The sequence below is a fragment of the Cervus canadensis genome, chromosome 32 (assembly GCF_019320065.1).
Source record: "Cervus canadensis isolate Bull #8, Minnesota chromosome 32, ASM1932006v1, whole genome shotgun sequence".
NCBI lineage: Eukaryota > Metazoa > Chordata > Mammalia > Artiodactyla > Cervidae > Cervus > Cervus canadensis.
The window spans coordinates 35,257,117-35,269,185 of record NC_057417.1 but is presented as its reverse complement, the minus strand read 5'-3'; the positions used below and the strand labels follow the sequence as shown (position 1 = coordinate 35,269,185).

Here is a 12,069-nt window from a genome sequence, read left to right as displayed (position 1 = left end):
CTTTTAGTAGCCAGAGATAGCCGGATATGTGCCAGTATGGAATTAAACTTCTAAAATAAATTGTAACAAGCAAGGAACACTTCACTGTGTATGCAATGCACCTCATGTAGGGATTTCCCTGGTGGTCCAGTGGCCAAGACTCCGCACTCCCAATGCAGAGAGCCCAGGTTCAATCTCTGGTCAGGGAACTAGATCCCACATGCTGCAACCAAGAGATCACATGCCACACCTAAAGGTCCCATGTGCTGCAATGAATATCAGAGATCTCGGAGCCACAGCTAAGATCTGGGCCAGCCAGATAAGTATTTTTTTAAAAAAACAAATGCACCATACATGAAAGGAGAGAAGGAACTGCCTATATGTGCTTTATGTGCAGAAGACATTTCTAGGTTACAAAGAAATTGGTAAGGTGTCATCTTACCATTTGATGACATCAAATTGGTGTCATCTGAGGAGGGCACCTGTAGGGCTGAGGGACTGGAGTGGAAGTTGGGTCTGTGCCTTTTGATACCTTTTCATTTACTTTTCTTATGCACGTGTTCATTAGTTGTAAGCACATCTCAACTGAGACTTAACTGCCAAATCAGAAATCCAAACTGACTGTGGGTGATGATCTTGGCTCCTGTCAGCACACGTCCAGGGAAGGACGTTCAGGATGAAGCAAAATGTTTACCAATAACTTGTCTCGTTGAGAAACGAAAACGCAAAGACTTGTACCCAAGTGTTCATAGCTGCTTTATTCCAGCCCAACTGGAAATCACCCAAATGTCCATTGACGTTGTGAATGGATGAACTGTGGTATGTCCACACAACAGAAGACAGCAATCACAGGGCACCGAGCACTCTCAGGCGGTGGTGCACTCAGACCCTAGTCTGCAGCCAGCCAGGTGTGAAGAGTGCCTCTTTTGCTGGACTTCTAGAACAGGCAAAGCCGTTCAACGGTTCTCTCTTAACCACTGAATCAGTGATGGATGTTTAGGTACCTGTTCCTGTCTGCTCTACTGGTGTGTGTGTGTATCTTGTGTGAATTTTTTCATAACTGAAAGTATCAAAACTTTAGAAACAATCATTGGTTGAGTTTGGAAGTCAAAAGCTAAGATTAAGTGGTCTCAGAGGCTGCCTCCTCCAGGCAGGAACAGCAAGTATGGTGTTGCGTTACCAAAGGCTTGCCTCTCCACTACCAGTTACCTTACAACCAGCCTGGAAAATTAAATCCCCTCTAAAGATAAATCTTTCTTCCTGATTTTTCCCCATTTTCCAGGACTCTAAACAGTCGATGATGTCTAGACACCCAGGCACTGCCTGTGTGATGCAGACAAGAGGAACAATTACTGGGTGATACTTAGGGTGACCGGCTTTGGATACACTTTTTTTCTTTGTTTTCCAGACTTGAGTCATTTATAATGTTAATGGCAGGGTTGTAGTACATGACAATTGGTATCTCAGCCAGGGGCTGTAGCCTCCATTCAAGCATTACCCTCTCAGCCCTCTCCTTTGGCCCTGAACCCTCAATGGTGTAAGTTGCTTTTCTGTGACTCTTCCTATAAGCAAATGATGGCTTCAGAAGCTGGCTGGGATACAGGTCTGGAACCGGTCCCAAACGCAAAAGCACCAGCTCCGTTGTTCTTAGGAGTTTTCTCAATGTCTTAGTATAATTTCAAGAGGCAACCAGTGCCCTGGTTGGCTGACAACACATGGTAACTACAGACAAGAGAGTCCATTTAGAAGTCTAGGTGCTCTCTTCCTGCCTAACTGATGGCGCTTCTATCTTCTAGGATTACATTAGTTCCTTTGTATTTCTATTCTTGAAAAACTGAGTTGACAGTTTTGGCTAAGATTGAGAGTGAACAAAAGTGGTGAAACTGGCAAATGTAAAAATGGGGACAACAGTGGCCTTTTCAACTACTGTAGGGGGACTGGGTTTGGGGCAGAACACTGGCCCTTTTCCAGCCTCCCAGTGACAGGCGTTTGAGTTGGGGTCTTCATCCTCCGGATCAACTGTCTGAGGCCCTGTGTACCTGGGGTTTCACAAGCGCACACACATCGGTCTCGCTGCTCGCCTGGCTCCAGTTGGCCAAGGCTGCTGCGGGCAAACCCAATGGAAACGACCCTCCTGGTGGCGTTGGTCTTCGTGTGTGATAACACCTTTAGCAACTAACGCTTCTCATGGCCTCTCATGGAAGTGCTTTAGCCTGTACCTCTTCCCGTGATTAACGAGATGGAATTAACCTTTCAGAAACTACTGTGAATTTTTCACATGGCTTGAAATCCTTGATGACATTTAATGGCGAAACCAAAATTAGGAATTTCGCTTTGACGTATACAATCCCTACAGGACAACCGTATCGCCCAACAACTCAGCGACAAGGTTTCTCCAGCCCGCTCCGTCTTAGCCCAGAGGTCCCGGCGGCCGGCCTCCGGCTCCGGGGCGCGCAGCAGCTGTGCGCAGGGCCCAGCAGCTGCGGGAGCTGACGAGCTTCGGACCCGCGATCCCGGTCCCCACGAGGGTTGCGCGGCCACCCCTCCCGGCCGCAGCTCCGCGTCAGGCAAGTGCGCGCCGCCGCCTGAAAAAGAAGTGCGACCAACACCGCGGCCGCTGACGGGCGCCGCATCCGCGCCGGCTGGCGGCCGCACTCCCCCGGACTCGCGCGACCTCTACGTCTGCACCCGGCCCTGCAGCACCGAACGCCCCCGCGACCGCGCGACTCAGACACCCCCAGCCCAGACAGCGGTTCTCCCAGCGGCCCTTGCGGCGAGGGCGCGGCCACGTGACCCGGACTCGGCCAATCGGGGGCGCCGGCGGCGCAGAGGCGCCTACGGCATTGCGTTCCGGCGACCCCGGCCGCGCCCCCTCCCGCCCGGACCCTGCAGATTAGCGGCGCACCGCGCTGACGTCTACAGTGTTGAGTGGCCGGTTTTCCAGTCAGGGCGGGTTGATGTTGCTGTTGCTTTCTTGTGGAGAAATGGAGCCAGAAACGTCGGCAAACTGCATTGCGGTCCAACCACGTCTTTTCGGTTGAGTCGCTGAAACCTGTTTAGCTTAAGCCAGTTTGAGCTGCACGTTTTGATACTTGCTCGATAAAACGTCAGAATTTAAACAAATACTACCAGAACGACCTGGAAAAAAATTCATTTTTCATGTCCTAGTTTTGTGACTCACTAAGAACGTCTTCGAGCCGACCGGGACTGTACTCCCATTCCTCCGACTGGGCTCCCCCCCACCATCCTCCAGCCCCCAGAGATTTGGAAGGGACAGGGGCGGGGGTGCTGCTCACAGATACCTTTGTCAGTTGGCAGGTATCCCTTTCTGGTGACGCTCTGAGACCCAGCCATTGCCCTTCCGAGTACAAACTCTATACCTCAAACAGAACTGGGGGTCCTGACGGGCCCAGCGGGGCGCAGTCCGTGAGGAGCCCACCGCACCTGTTAGCAACATCCTTCCTGAAGGGAAGAATAGGGCGGGAGAAGTGGGCGAGGCAGGAGTGCCCTTCCTTCTCACCACACCCTCTTTCCTTCCTTCGGGCCTAGGGTAGAGAGCGCTGCAAGTCCACCCACACACATACCTGGGCTTCTTGAAGAAGTGACTGATTCCAGGGCTAGGTCAGGGAAAGTCCAAGGTGAGCCTGGGAAGTCCTGCATTGCCAGAAAGGAATGGCTGCAAAAAGGATGGGGACTCAGGAGCCAACCTGAAGGTTCTCCTAGTGGCCAAAACTGGAACTATGTGCCTGGCAAAATTAGTAACAAAACTGTTGGGTTGTGAGTTACAGAATAATGTAAAATAAATATCCACGAGTCCCTAGTGATATAAAAAAAAATAAGTCGAGAATTCCCTGGTGGGCCAGTGGCTAGAACTCCACACTCTCACTGCAGAGGGCCTGGTCTCAATCCCTGGTTGGGGAACTAAGATCCCACAAGCCATGCGGTGCGGCCAAAAAGAAAAAAGAATAAGTGAGGCAGGAAGGATAGGCCTTGCGTACAAAAATATTCCAATAGATATAGTAGGAATGAGAGAAATAGAAAATCAACATTAGGCAAACACCTCAATAATACTTGTCCCAAACAAGATCTACTGATGATTTCTAAGATTAGTGGCCAAAAGTTTTGAGACAGCTTATTACTCAAATATGTCCCCCAAGATATTTTTTAATTACTAAGGGATTAATAGTAACTTCATGGTGGAGAAACTTGACCAAAACACCTTAACCAAGTGATGAAGGTATAAGAGATAACATTGTTGACACTGAGAAATGAGACAGAGTACATGGGAACTCCATACCATTTTTACAAAATACAAGGGAGTGAAGATGAATTCACTGCTCTCATGGGCAAGGTGAGCAAGGAACCTTCAGAACTGGGGCTAACCCTTGTGTCTCAGAGCGGCTCGGGTGGATGGGCTTCTGTGGAATCTCTGCTGCCCAGCCTGTCTCTACTGTATTGGCAGTTATGGATGCCGTGAACAGGGACAAACTTGGCAATTTGGAGGAACAGCAAGGAGGCAGGACAGGAGCTTACAGATGAGTGAGAGGAGGACAGTAAGAGGTGAGATCAGACATACAGCATGGGTCAGACCATCAGGACCACAGCAGGTGAGGGTAGAGAACATATTCTCCCCTACCCCTTCATGTCTCCTCCCACGTCCTTTTTATTATAATTCTGTTATTCTTGTATGTTTTCCCTGAGTACCTGTGTGGCATTAAACATAACCAATCCTTAGACCTCTGTATCTTGTCCCACAAGCTTTGGATGGCATGGTGTTCTTTCCCCCCAACGGAAGAAAGGGGTCCTGTCCTTTCCTCTGCCTCTCCCACTTCCACCCACCTTCCATCACCCAAACTTTTGCTTGAGTATTGTCAAGATTAGTCTTTACAGTTTGAATGGGTTGAAAATGCTTTTTCATGCTTTGCTTATAGATTGTAGAAGCTCCCAAAGCCTGTCTTTTCCCCTGGAGTTGTCTGTCTCCGAGCCCCGGTCTCTGTCCAGACCTGCTGCCTGGCTGTCACTGCGGACGTCACACGTGGCCCACCAGACCCTCGCTTTCTCTGTACTTGGTTCCAGCTTCATATGCTGAAGTACATTTTAAGCATGTCCTCAGAAGGGGATGTCTTTATGTATCTAAAAAGGCTTTTAATTTGCACTCATAACTTGGCATCGGTTTCTAGATCCCAAATTTCTCCTCAGCATTTTGAAGGCCCAGCTCTGTCATTATCTCACAGTTGACAATTTGATAGTCATCCCTTTGGAGGAGTCACGAGTTTTATCTTCAGATGCTTCTGAAACCTCTATCCCTAATACTCTGACATTTCACAAGAACAGGTCTAAATGGGGATCTTTTTATTCATTCACCCTTCTCTGTTCTCGAGGGGACCTTCCATTTTCTACAATTTTTTGTTTGTATTTAAGAACTTTCTTTCCGTTTACTCTATTCTCTTCTTCTGGAACGTCTGTGTACGTGAAGTTAAATAACCTGGACACATCCTCCACGACTCCATCATTTCTTAACTATTTTTTCTCCTCTTCCTCTTCTTTTTCTTTTTGGGTCATTTCTTCTATGTCCTAAGATCATTTTTTTTTTACTTTATTTTCTAAGTATTTTATTGATCTTTTTATTTTTTACCATTTACCTTTTAAGTCTTTTTCTATAAATGAACTTTATTGAGGCTTAATTTATATACAATGAAATGGTCCCATTTTTAAGTGTATATTTTGATGAGTTTTGACAAATATATACAACTGTGTAATCACATCACAATCAAGGTATAGAACATTTCCCCCAAGTTTTCTTGGTCCCCTTCCCAGTCAAACCCCACTCCACATCCAGGTCCTGGGTAGTCACTGATCAGATTTCTGTCATTGCAGATTACAGTATCATTTCTTTATTGTCATGCTCAGCATGTGTTTTTGAGACTTACCCACGTTTTTACATGTATCAGTTGTTCATTCCATTTTTATTGCTGAGTCATATTCCATTGTATCATAGCTTTTTATCTGTTCATCAGCGGAAGGACATTTCAGTTTATCCAGTTCAGTTTTGAATAATAGCTAAAGACATTCATTTACAAGTCTCTGTGTGAACATACATCTGTATATTGCCTGAGCAAATACTAAAGGGTGGAATCGCTGGATGGCATGTTAAGTGTATGTTTAACTCTATAATAAACTGCTGATCTCATTCCCAAAGTAGTTGTACCACTTGACGGGCCCACCAGAAATGCACAAGCGTTCCATTGCCTCCGAATCTTTCTCATCACTAAGTGGGGTCAGAACTTACTTAGTCACTCCAGGTAACTTAGTGTCCTTGACAGGCCTGTCTCCTAAATAGAAAGGTTGAGGGGAGTGTCCTTTCCAAGGGTCAGTGCTATCAGGTATGCCAGGCCAAGGGAGGAATTCCTTGGGGAGCCCCACCCCACTCTAAAAGCAGTTTGCTTGGTTTCTCTGGAGAAGAGAAGCCTGGCCTTGGGACCAGGGCACCAGGCCAGCTGCCAGCTGCTCTGTGGCCTGGGTTTGTGAGGGAGCAGTTGTTCATCCCCAGACCTCTGGTTAATCCCCAGTGCCAGCCCCACCTACCCTGAGCCTCTGAGACCAGGACAGACAAGCCCCTGCCTCCGCGCAGCGCTCCTATTCTGGGATGCTGCTCCCTCTGCCCACACTTCCCCAAATTTGTTGGATGCCCCCGTCTGCAGACACCTCCCGTGCCCACCCACTGCCTTTCTGTGCGTCGCTGCCAAGCCTTTCCGTGAAGAAGCCTTCAGGGAGAAGAGAGACAGGTTGTACTCAGTTCTCTGCACTGAGACCTCTGTGGGCAGAGATGAGGGCATGCTGAGGTGGAGAAGCAGACTGCAAAATGGCATATATGGGGCATGTATTTTATGTTAATAAAAATATACGCACGCTACTGCTAAGTCACTTCAGTCGTGTCCGACTCTGTGCGACCCCATAGACGGCAGGCTCCCCCGTCCCTGGGATTCTTCAGGCAGGAACACTGGAGTGGGTTGTCATTTCCTTCTCCAATGCCTGAAAGTGAAAAGTGAAAGTGAAGTCGCTCAGTCGTGTCCGACTCCTAATGACCCCATGGACTGCAGCCTACCAGGCTCCTCTGTCCATGGGATTTTCCAGGCAAGAGTACTGGAGTGGGTTGCCATTGCCTTCTCCAAATATACGCATATGTTCACAGAAAGTGACAGGATAGACATAAAAATGTTTGTAAGAGTTATCTCTGGGTGATGGGGTTAAAGTGATCTATGGGTTTTTAAAATTTTTTAAACACACGTTTTCTAAACTGTGGTCGTGAGTGTGGCAGTTTGTGTAGTGTCTGAAGGGGAGGGTCACATGGATCTGATCTGGATTTTCAGATGGACAGGAAGGAGGGCACAGGTGGGGACTGACCTCAAGTCCCGGGTGTGACAGGAAAGTTCTTGTAAACCAGCCACAACTTCATTGTCTCCCCAAGACCACAGACAGTCTGGGGCCACTGTGTGAGCTCAGGGACACGTTGTCCCTTCATGCTCTATGGAGCTGAGTAAAGTGACATTTCCACATTCTGAGATCAGAAGTAAGACTGTGCTAAGAAATGTGCCTCCTGCCCTGACAGAGGAGAGCTGACCCTTCACCTCTCACCCCAAGGAGACTTTCCACGGGCTCCCTAAGACCCGCACAATTTGGCACCAAAACACTGTTCTTTCAGCTCTTGGCTACTTTGATTGGAAGTAAGGAATTTCAAATCATCTTTTTCAAGATTTATTTTATTATTTTAGCCTGTGCTAGGTCTTCATTGCTGCACTGGCTTTTCTCTGGTTCTGGCAAGTGGAGGCTGTCGCGGTGCGTGGATTTCTCTTTGCGGGGGCTTCTCTTGTGGTGGAGACAGGCTCTAGGCACGTGGGCTCCGTCATGGTACAGGGGCTTAGTTGCTCCGTGGCATGTGGGATCTTCCCAGGCCAGGGATCGAACCAGTGTCCCTTGCATTGTAAGGCAGATTCTTAACCACTAGGTCACCAGGGAAGTCCTATTTTATTTAAAATTATTCTTTATTTTCTAAATCTGTTTCTTTTTGTGTGCATCGGGTCTTAGAAGTGCTGTGCAGGCTCTTCATTGTGGTGCACAGGCATCTCTCTAGTTCCCCTGCGGGACATGGGGTCTTAGTTCCCTCGCCAGGGGTCAAGCTGGCATCCCCGGCATCCCCAGCATTGGAAGGCAGATTCTTAACCACTGGACCACCAGGGAGGTCCCAGATCACCCTCTTGATGTCTGGGAAGAGTTTGACGAGACTGCAGAATACACAGAACAAAGACTGTTGATATCTTGTCCGCAGACAGACTCAACTGTGCTTTCCATCTACGTGCTTGTTGCCAGTGCAAAGGTAGCTTCTGGCAAACTCCATCAGTCAGTGATCCTCCTACCAAGGAAACGAACAGATCATAGCTGCTAAATGCCCTTTAAGCCCTCGTACACAACCCTGCGGATAAAGGTGAGCCCTGCTGACCTGATACTGGGCTTTTCATAGTGAAGGTTGGGTCACCTTTCACTTTCCTCAGAATGTGCAGTAACAAGGAGATTTCTGACTTTACAGAAATGAAAGTGGAAGCCTCTTAGATACTCCCCTCAAGAAACGTGTCCTTACGTGTAAATCTATGGCTGATTCATATCAATGTATGACAAAACCCACTGAAATGTTGCGAAGTAATTAGCCTCCAACTAATAAAAAAAATGTTTTAAATTTAAAAAAAAAAAGGTATAAAAAAAAAAAAGAAATGTGTCCTTGTTGCATTCAGAGAAAAGACGTTCGCATCCTGGTCTGCCGTCGAAGCTTCTCTCTCAGCGCAGACGGAGGAATGCCTCTGGTCTGGAAATTCATCAGGGATGAGAACGGAGAGACAGCCTGCCCAAAGACAGAGCTTTATGTGCTTTTCTCCAGCCTCTGAAGGCTCTTTGGAGAGACCACAAGTGGATGAGCTGGCTGCACCTGGCTGAGCGGTGTTCCTTGTAGCTGCTGACAGTGACTCAGGAACAGACGCTGTACGACAGAACCGCTGCGGCGCTCAGAAGAGCCCGCCGTGGCTTCCCATCCCAGTCCCCTCTGTGCTCTACAACCACGCCCCCGAGAAGGAGCGGGTCCCCTCACAATGACTTCCAGTACGCTTCGGGTGTTGAAGAATGGACATTTGGACATGGGAGCATGTGTGATAAACTCACATATGCAAAGGGCCTGACGCTAAACAGCCAGTCACCGGCACATGCCTGCAGCTACCAGGCAGGTGGGTGCTTTCTGAGACTGGGAACAGCCCTCCACAAGTCCTAACCCTGGTGCCACAGGGATGTCGTCATCACGCGAGTGAGGCTGGGAGTCGCAGTGTCACGGCTTCAGAAGAACAGAACTGCTGCTCAGCGTGAAGTGTATGTTCATCTGTATCCGGTTTCCTGCTGCAAGAAAGAAGGGCGTCCTCAGAGTCCAGACAAGTGTTGTTAGGGAGGGACAGGAGGAGGGAAGGCCTCCTGCTCACCAGGACAGGGGGACTCGCGTTTTCGCCTCGATTAGTCCTGCTGTGTGTGCAGCCTCCTTTACATTAAAAAGGATACAAATACTGATAAACGCACCAACTTGGGTGAATCTCCAGGGAATTTTGCCGGGCTTAAAGAGCCAACCTGAAAAGGTGACACACCATAGGATACCATTTAAACAACATTTTTCAAATGATGGAATTTTGGAAAAAGAGGGCATGCTAGTGGCTTCCAGGGGCCAGGTACAAGGGGCAGAAAGGGGGGCGGGGGCTGCAGAAGGCACAGGAGAGACCCTTGGGAAGCTGAAGCCTCCCAGCACCTTTATGCCTGGGCACCCAAGCCTGGATGCCTGGACACCTGGACGCCTGACGACTGTGCGCACGCTTGGAGCGGCCTTCATTCTTGCCCCTCCGGCTTCCCGGGGCACTACTTTCAAGCTGCCCTTCCCCCTCAGGAAGGTCGAAGCCCCCAAGCAGATGAATTTTATAGTCAGTGGGAGGATTTCTTCCATGGGAAGTACCTCGACAGGGCTGCTTTCCAGATGCCACAAAATTGTACTAAAGTTCACATAACATTTGCCATCTCAACCACTTCTCAGTGTCCAGTTCAGAGGTGTCTAGAATATTCACGCTGTTGTGCAACCATCACCACTGTCTGTGGTGATGGACAGAACTTTCTCGCCTTCCCAAACTGAGACCCCGTCTCCATTAAATACTAACCCCACCCCCCTCCCTCAGTCCCAGGTGCCCAGCCTCCTCCTTCCTGTCTCTGGGACCCTGACTGCTCCGGGGCCCCTCCCCTGAGCATGCCCGCCGGTACTCACGTTGTCCATTCTGACTGTTGCCATGTGATGGGGTAGAGTGGCGTGCAGTTCCCTGAATCTGCATTTCGCTGGTTGCTAAAGCGACTCTTCATGTTCTTGTCATGCACTGACGTTTCTGTTTCTGCCCATTTTCCTGTTGCCTTTCTCTTTTCTTTGTTGAGTTGCAGGAGGTTCTTGTATATTCTAACCAGTCATCCTGGTCTGTTTTAAAGACAGCAGATATCTTCTGACCTGTTATCTGTCTGATTACTTGTTCACGGTATCTTTTGCTGAACAGACGTCTTTCACTTTGATGGAGTCAGATCCATCAATGTTTCGCCATAAGCTTTGTGCTTTGGAGGTTTAAGAAATGCTGCCCCCCACCCCCCACCGGGAAACAGCTTCCTTCAGTCTCTTTCAATGTCAGTCGTGTTCCTTCTCAGGTTGTCACTCATCTGGAATCTAGTTTTATTTCTTTTAAAATTTTTTCTTTAAAAATAAAATTTCAATGAGGAAGGATGGCAAAATATTCATAGTTGTTAATTTAGAATAATGGAGTCATTAAAGTACAAGTCGTTATCCTAAAGTACAGTACAAGTCTGTACTTTTTCCATAGTTTAACATTTAGAAATGTTAACATTTAGAAACTTTTAAAACTTCTAAAAATTTCTCAGTATTTTGTGCAAAATACAGGTAAACTCAAGTAAGAAAAGGAAAACAATCTACGATGCCCCTACTTGGATAGAATCACTGGCAACATTTTTCTGTGCCCTGTGTGTGTGTGTGTGTGTGTGTGTGTGTGTGTCTACACACACATGGAATCAGAGAAGCTACCTTTTTCAGTTAACAGCTTATAATTTCCTGAGCACATTTCACACCCTGGTCTCTGCACAGATATGACAGTGTGAGCACTGTTTTCTTTTTCAAGGAGAACTGGCTTTGTTCTTGGAGCTGTCTCTTCCCTCCCTTAATTTAACTGTAAGACGTCAGGGCCTTCCTTGGTGGCTTAGTGGTAAAGAATCTGCCTGACAGTGCAGGAAACACGAGTTCAACCCCTGATCCAGGAAGCTCCCACATGCAACTGAGCCCAAGCACCACAACCAGTGAGCCTCTGCTCTGGAGCAGAAGCTGCAACTACTGAAGCCCGTGCTCCTTAGAGCCCGTGCTCTGCAACGAGGGAAGCCACAATAAGAAGCCCTCACACCGCAACTAGAGAAAAGCCCTCACAGAAATGAAGGCCCCCCCCCCCATCTAGAAACCAGTGTTTCCACCCGTTTTGCTTTTTTCAGTTCAGTTCAGTTCAGTTCAGTTCAGTCACTCAGTTGTGTCCAAACCTGCGACCCCATGGACTGAAGCATGCCAGGTTTCCCTGTCCATCACCAACTCCCAGAGCTTGTTCGAACTCATGTCCATCGAGTTGGTGATGCCATCCAACCATCTCATCCTCTGTCGTCACTTTCTCCTCCTGCCTTCAATCTTTCCCAGCATCAAAGGAGTCAGTTCTTCGCATCAGTTGGCCAAAGTATTGGAGTTTCAGCTTCAGCATCAGTCCTTCCAATGAATATTCAGGACAGATTTCCTTTAGGATGGACTGGTTGGATCTCCTCGCAGTCCAAGGGACTCTCAAGTGTCTTCTCCAACACCACAGTTCAAAAGTGTCAATTCTTTGGTGCTCAGCTTTCTTTATGGTCCAACTCTCACATCCATATGTGACTTCTGGAAAAACCATAGCTTTGACTAGATGGACCTTTGTCAGCAAAGTAATGTCTCTGCTT

General features: G+C 48.1%; 1 long non-coding RNA gene across 1 annotated transcript; it reads right to left on the bottom strand.

Annotated features, from left to right (window-relative positions):
* Positions 1 to 2,258: 2,258 nt before the first annotated feature.
* Positions 2,259 to 3,689, bottom strand: LOC122432755. The gene is made up of 2 exons (XR_006266953.1): positions 3,564 to 3,689; positions 2,259 to 3,441 (listed from the first exon to the last, which is right to left on the bottom strand). It is a non-coding gene; the product is annotated as an uncharacterized LOC122432755 (long non-coding RNA).
* Between the last annotated feature and the right edge of the window lie 8,380 nt (positions 3,690 to 12,069).